Source organism: Lepidochelys kempii, chromosome 1 (assembly GCF_965140285.1).
Source record: "Lepidochelys kempii isolate rLepKem1 chromosome 1, rLepKem1.hap1, whole genome shotgun sequence".
NCBI lineage: Eukaryota > Metazoa > Chordata > Testudines > Cheloniidae > Lepidochelys > Lepidochelys kempii.
The window spans coordinates 58,063,663-58,071,621 of NC_136380.1; positions in this window are offsets into that span (position 1 = coordinate 58,063,663).

Below are 7,959 nucleotides of genomic sequence, written 5' to 3' on the forward strand. Positions count from 1 at the left end.
GCAGAAATGTAGGCACCTTAGGGATTTAAGCAGCTATAGGATTAGCTAGCAGTCAAGTAGTGGGTTTGAAAATGTCGGTGGCACCTAAAGAGGTAGATAGGCCCAGAGCCTAAAAGGCACCTAAGAGAGTAGAGGCTAGGAATGAAACCCAGATTTGATGCAAAGTACTGCAGAGGACTATAAGGCCAATCAATAAATATTTTGTTAAATGCTAATGGATCTGGGGATACAGCTCTTGGTACTTACGTGCTCCTATCCTCTTCATTTCTGCACATCTTCTGTGTGGTTTGATGGTATATATGGTACAAGTTCATTCTATCTAGCTAGGTTTATGTAGCATTTTATAAGTTCCTCTAAGGAAGCTGATATACACATACAGTAAGTGAGGGTGCGGTTTCTACAAATGCATGAATAACCGAGTATTGCAAATATGATGCAATGGGTCTCTATTGCATCATCATCTGGTATGCTACGGAAATAGGTATCATCTGAAATATGGGGGGAAATAAATCCAGAATAGCCAATACAGATGTGATATACAGATGTGGGGAAGACACTATACAAAATGATATTGTATCAGAATCTGCTTCATTATATATCGTCTCTCCCAGCAGCAAAATGCAGAGCATAGGGTTTAAACAGTACAGCGATGGGCCTTTGCCACAAAGTTCAGAGCTGGAGCCAAACACTCCCCAAGTTCAGGGAGTGGCGACATGGATCAGGTGTCACCTCTTGTAGAGCCAAATGCCAGCTGTGGAAGTTTTGAACTGGATCCAGACTTCCTAAGATATGGGGATATTAGTATCTTAGAACGGGGTGTGGTCTGAGAGAAGCTTTCTGGGCTGAATACACAGACAGTATTGTGAACATCATCTCCCCAAGAAGTCTGATGAGCAAGAGGAGTAATCAATAGAAAGCAACCAGGTGGAGGGCCTGACTCTAAATTGCTTGCCCAATAACATGTTTTCAGATGCCATTTCAACTGAATCATGGTATTTTTACTCTCTAAAATTCAGAGTGTATTCCCATTTTTAGGCAGTTTCCGGAAGATAATGGGAAGAAAGTGTCAAAACAAATTTCAAAGTTTCAACTACCTACCCTATCTAATGATATGCTCCCTCCCACCCACACATACACAACTGTAGTATCTGACCAAATGTGGGAGTGTTCATGAAACCCATGTCTTACATTTGCATGTGCAGCAGCTATTCATGAATTTAGCATTTCATCCAATCAGCGCACAGAAACTTTACCCCGGGACGTGTTTGGTGAGTCACCCCAACCAAGCAGCACAGCTCAAATTTTAAATGCGTCATATTGAACATTCACAGCAAATTGTTCATAATAAAGCCATAAACTAGGAAATCCCACCCCCTAGAAACATCATTGAATAAAGTGGAGTAAATCTCTCTCTGCTGGCAGGTATCCTGCGAGAACACTGGATAATTAATGTAACTCTGCAGCTCCCCTGTCTGCACTTTCTTAGCTCTTTGTCCCTGGGCTGTTGCCTGTTCTATCCTTGCCACTCACGCCAACCACCTGTGCACAAACCCACCCTGCACAGTCTATTCCATCCTCGTCCTTTGCCTTTTTCATATCCTTTGTAAGGATCCAGAGGCCTGGAACATGAGTCTGCAGGGCTCCAGGTGACTAACGCTTCCATGCCACCATCTGGCAGCCATGGCAGAGCCACAATTCATGCACTATCAGCCCTGGGGGGAACTAAGCACCACAGGAAGTGCCATCCACGGAAGACCCAATCAGCAGGCCCACTATTTAAGCATGGAAGGTGTTCCAGGAAGCTGTCTGTGTAACCTAGTCCCATACAACAGTCCCTGCTTTTGTTCCCTGCTTCGGACTCCAGATATACTCTTCGGGTCTGATTTCTGGCTTGCCTTCTGACTCTGGCCCTTGGCCTGATTCCTGATCCCTGACTAGACTCCTGCTGTCTGACCCCTGTCTCTGACTCCTGATCCTACCCACTAGGTCGGAGTGCCCACATCCCAGGCATGACACCTTTCTCCCATGGACTGCCACACAGAGTCTGTTGTGTGATCCTGCCCCCATCAGTGTTCAGAGTGAATGCACTACTCTTGTAAGTTTCAGAGTAGCAGCCGTGTTAGTCTGTATCCGCAAAAAGAACAGGAGGACTTGTGGCACCTTAGAGACTAACCAATTTATCTGAGCATAAGCTTCTGTGAGCTGCAGCTCACTGCATCGGATGCGTGCAAGTCCGGCGGGTCACAGAACTCCCACTCCACAGTAAGGCAACTTTTTTCTTTTTTTAAACAACTATTTTCAAGGAAGAAAGCCAAGGGAGAGCAGTCTGTGGAGAGGGTTTTTTTTTTTTGTTTTGTTTTTTTTTTGTGGTTTTCAAAGGGAGAGGAAGAGAAAGCTCCTGCTTCTAGAGCAGTCAGCGTTCCTGCACGAGCCTGCAGATCCCGTCGTCGCATAGAAGGGTCGAATGAGCCCATTGCGATGTCTGGTCAAGGTCCTTTGGTTGACTTCCAATTGTCCATGATGGAAGGGCTAGTTGGGTGGAGGGAGAACCCACCCTGGGAAATGGAGCTGGTGGGAGGAGGGGCAAATACAATCAAGTCTTTCTGTATCAGTTGGGTTTTTGTTTTTAAAACGCATCCTTGTATCCAGAATGGGTGAAGTCAGCTGGGTCAGGAACGTCAGCGGTTCCGCAGGCCGACTTGACAGGGAGCCTAGTAGCTTTCCGAGCAGGCTGCGTAGCTGACCCGAAGGGGTGCGTGTCGGGGGGTGGGGGGGGGGCTGCGTAGCGCATCTGCTGAAGTGAGCTGCAGCTCACGAAAGCTGACGCTCAAATAAATTGGTTAGTCTCTAAGGTGCCACAAGTACTCCTACTCTTACAAGAGTCACTTTGCAGGAACAGCAGAGCACTTTGGAGCAGAGTGGCTCAGTATGAGGTAAACAAAGGTTGGAGGAAGGGGGATCTGCAAAGCTTAATTTGTGCCAGGGCTTGTCAGGCCTGAACCCCAGCGCCTCCAAGCTTGTCTGTTCATAGCTGTGGCACCTTTGGGCTTGCTGCATCAGTTATGAATCTAAAAACATTGCTTGAGCCCCGGCACCTCTTTCATTACAAATTAAGCACTGGGGAGCTGGCATGTTGGAGTGAGACAGTAGAAACATACAGGGGAATGGAGGAAAAGTCCCTAACAGAGATGCACCAGCTCCAGGTGGATACAGTCAGAAGCAAATACTTTCTATAATATATAGTTACATGTCTGTTAAAAAATAAATAAAAAGCAGATGAGACCAGCTTTTCCTGAGTCTAGACAGACATCTGTTACCAGAAAAAAAAAAGTTATGCTATAAATAATTCAGAAATCCCATCATTGTGTCCAGAAGGGATCACTGCTACATTCAGTTGCTCCTGTGAGGCATTATTTTCCTGTGCTGCACATCCCAAGGTACATAGGAACAGAAACTGCCATAGCTAATATTGATTAAAAACCAAAGAGGGAAAACTCTGATATTTACATATGATTTTATTTCAGTTTACAAAAGTGTGCTGATCCAGTGCTCTGGCTCACTGATATTCATTATAAAGAACAACAAGTAAGCCCAATGGCCTAATACCAGAACCCCACCCATCTCCTCCAGATCTCTCTGTAACCCTACTAAAAAAGCCTGAGGAGACAAGTGGGACTTGCAGTATGAAGTATGGGTCAACAAATATAGGCTTTGGAGAACTGACAAAGGAAAGTGAATGGGACAATTTAGGATTCCTCACTGAAAACATTTTGTTTCCTCTTCCCTCAGGGTTAAACCATGAGGCCCTTAGCATGAATGCCTCAATTGATCTCTGCTACTGTGCTGTCACACAGGGAGAGAGACAATCTGAGCTAACCAGCACTGCTCTAAGAACGTCACTGGAAGCCAATGCTGATTGTGGAGCATAGGGAAGCTGCGCTGCTGTCAAAAGCTTCCCAAAAAAATCAAGGCAGAAGCTTTCAAGTAGGAGCTAATTTGCTCTATAGATAAACAGTTACTACAGCTTTCTCTCTCTCTCCATTCAAACTTGCAATGACGATTGCATCAAAAAGGAACATTAATGTCAGATGAAAGCTTAGTTTTACTAAGAATGAAGCCAGCTAATAAATTTTATCTTAAAATGTGAGCAGATTTTCCTCCAACAACTGATTATTTCTTCACAGATGATGGTATTTTGCCTTACATCCAAAGAGCTCTAAGCACTTTACAAAGATTACCCAAGTGATTTTCACAACACCCTTGTGAAGTAGATATGGAGAAATATGGCAAAGAGTTGCAGAGGGGTAGCTGTGTTAGTCTGTAACAGCAAAAACAACGAGGAGTCCTTGTGGCACCTTAGAGACTAACAAATGTATTTGGGCTGTGGGTTCTAGCCCAGGTGCCACGAGGACTCCTCGTTGTTTATGGTAAAGAGTGATTGCTTTCTCCTTTCTCTGTCACCTCAGGTAGACCGCTGCTGATTGCTGTATGGTGTAACGGCTGCAAAGGAGATAATTATTTAGGATGAATTAATTTCTTTTTGAACTAAACATACCTTTTATTAAGAACATATTTTCATTATAATCTGTGAATCTGTAATTACCTAAACGGTCTGGAATTTGGCCAGGACACTGGTTCTCTCTCTAGACTTGCACATCCAAGCCATGTCCAAATTTTGCTGCTTCTTCCTACATAACATATCAAAGCTCCAGTCTTCCGATGAAGTGGGTTTTAGCCCACGAAAGCTTATGCCCAAATAAATTTGTTAGTCTCTAAGGTGCCACAAGGACTCCTCATTTTTTTTGTTGATACAGACTAACACGGCTACCACTCTGAAACCTGTCCTTTCTCTCTGTCTGTATCACCAAAATTCTCATCCAGGCCCTATAGTCTCACATCTTGACTACAGCAATCGCTTCCTCTCTGGTCTTTAGTGTCACAACTTTGCCTCCTTCAGGTCCGTTCAAAACTCTGCTGCTAAGATGATTGTTCTTGCCCATTCTGATCAAATCACTCCTCCTCTCTCAGTTCCTCTACTGGCTTTTCCCTGCACAATGCAGCCCTTCTGTGTCTTTTTGCTCTGTTATCTTGTCATCAACTCCAGCATATCAGATTCCATCACTTCTTGTCTCTTTCTCCTACAAGTACCTTTCTGCTCTTTTCCATGCCATCCATCATACACAGAGTGCCTTCCTTCCAACCTAGTATACCTTTCTTGAAATTACTTCAGAATCACAGCTACCATGATGCCTACAGCATGTCTCCATTAATAGAACAAACAAATGTTCTACCCCCCTACAAATTGTTCACACGAGTAGCCAATGCCAAAATGTGCTCAAATTACCTGTCATCCCATCCTCCCTCACCTCTCCCACCAATGGCTCACCCATCTGTTGCATCTTGTCTTAAACTCAGAATGTAATATCTTTGGGTCAGGGATAGCCTTTTGTTAAGTCCATACAGCTCCCATTAAAATGAACCCTCGGCCATTTGGGGCGGGGGCGGGTCCTCTAGGTGGCATGGTTGTAATACATAGTTGTATCCATAGCCACAGGAGACAGACAGGGACCTCTTGATTTAATGTCTGAGGCTACCTCAAGCAGAAAAGCAATGTCACCTAGCCCAAAACTGCTGCCCTGCAAATTCTGCATTGGGTATGAGTAAAACCAATGAAGTTTGCACATGCTGCATAAATTCTGTCTCAAATATAACACTGTTGCTGGCATTCTTATCCACTCTTGTGCAACAGGATGCACTCAGCCCTATAGTGTATCAAGGAAGTCTTATTTATTTAGTAGCTAGTTAATTAGTGTTACTATCACTACTGCTTAGTTTGAAAGGCCCCTGCCCCAGCCCCGATCCCCCTCCTGCCCTCCTGCACCCCTCAATCCCAGCCCAGAGCTCCCTCCTGCACCATGCACCAAACCCCTCATCCCCAGCCCCACCCCAGAGCCCACACCCCCAGCCAGAGCCCTCACCCCCCCCACACACCTTACTCCCCTACCCCAGTCCGGAGCCCCCTCCTGCACCATGAACTCCTCATTTCTGGCCCCACCCTGGAGCCCTCACCCCCTCCTGCACCCCAACAACCATTTTGTGAGCATTCATGGCCTGCCATACAATTTCTATTCACAGATGTGGCTCTCGGGCCAAAAAGGTTGCCCACCCCTGATGTAGAGAGTTATCCATAGATAATAGAAATATCCACTAAAATGAGAATGCCAACCCAATTTTTAATTCCTTCTTGACCAATAAGATGGAAGGAAGCAAACACATGAGACTCAGTGTTAAGAAACTGCATTTCTTCTGTTTTACCACAGAGTGTCACCCTTATTCCACATATTTTTCAATGAGAAACAATCTCTAAGGGGTAGGAAAACTGTACTTTAAAAGGAACCAGTTTCATATTTCAGTGACTCAGACCTTGTCTACACTACCGTTTACTTTGGTATAATTTACGTCACTCAGGAGTGTGACTAAGCCACACCCCAGGCGACATAAATTAGATGACCTGAGAGCCGGTGTAAACAGCACTATGTCAACGGGAGAGCTTCTCCCACTGACCTAGGTACCGCCTCTCGCAGAGGCAGGAGTTATTAAGCAGATGGGAAAGCGCTCTCCTGTCACCGTAGAGTATCTCCACCAGCTGCAGAGCTCTAAGTACTGTGGTGTAGATGTAGCCTCAGAAGAGTGTTCATTCTAGAGATCAGCTGAGACCTAGGGTATCCTTGCTCCTCACCTGAGACATATGGCAGAGGTTAGGGATCACTGTGAGATTGCTTCACACATTCCTCTCACATCACTCTCAGAGTTCGGATGTGCACCTGCTCCTCCAGCGCTTTTTCCTGTGGTTGTCTCACAGGGATACATCCTCTCCCCCATCCTGTTCAATGTCTTTATAAAGCAGCTCGTGAAGATTATGAAATAGGATGGATTAAAATGCCAGCAAGACTACCCTCACTTCTACAGCATTTTCATATCTGTCTCAGACAGCACCATCTTCCAGTTATGGTTGGGATCTGCAACTGGATGAAGATTAGCCGGTTGAATCCTGGAAAAACTCAGGTGACACTGGCTAGGGAATAGAGAAACACTTTAAAGAATTTGCCACCGTTATTACTTTATCCTTAGAGGGTGTCTGCTAGTCCATAGCCTTGATGTTCGCAGGGACTCCTTCCTGCTTCTGGATACCCAAATAGCCATGGACACAAAACACACCCTTTTCCATCTACAGCCCACAAAAGATTGTGTCCTCTCCTGTCCTGTTGAATTTGGGTCTAGTCATAGTGATTCACACATTCATGATCTCCAGGCTTTATTATTGCAACATTCTGTACTTAGGTGTGAAACGGCTGATTCAAATTGCCTTTGGGCTTCTGGGTAGAATTCACTATGTTGATATTGACCTTTAAAGTCACAAGTGGTTTGAGTCTGGGTAGCCGGGAAAGCATCTTTCTTCTAGTACCATACTGTTCCCGCTGTTGTCAGCAGAGTCATAAGCTGGAGCTCTCTCAATACAGGAGCTGAAATATTTGAGCTGAATTTAGTTGAGGTTCTAGCTGCACTTTTCCCCACACTTTCTCCTTTATGCCCTCTCTCTGTTTGTGGCCCCACAAAGTTGCAGGACCTACTTATCAACCTCCTCCTGGTGCTGGCCAAGATGGCCATCCAGCAATCCAGAAGGAGGAAGCTCAGCAGAGAGGTTCCCTGCAACTGTGGGGCCTACTTCTGTTCCTTAGTCATCTCACATATCTGGGGACACTTCCCCTGGGCTGCATCCAGTCACTCTTCAAACTCTGCAAAGCTCTGGGCACTATCCGGGGTTCTCTGCTCAGTGTCCCCACCCGATTCCCTCATTTTACACCTAGATCCTCACTCCTTTATGTGTTTTTCCATATCTGTCCCCTGCAATCATTTGTCTCCTAATTCCTGTGGCACCTCCCTCATCTGAGGGGGGGC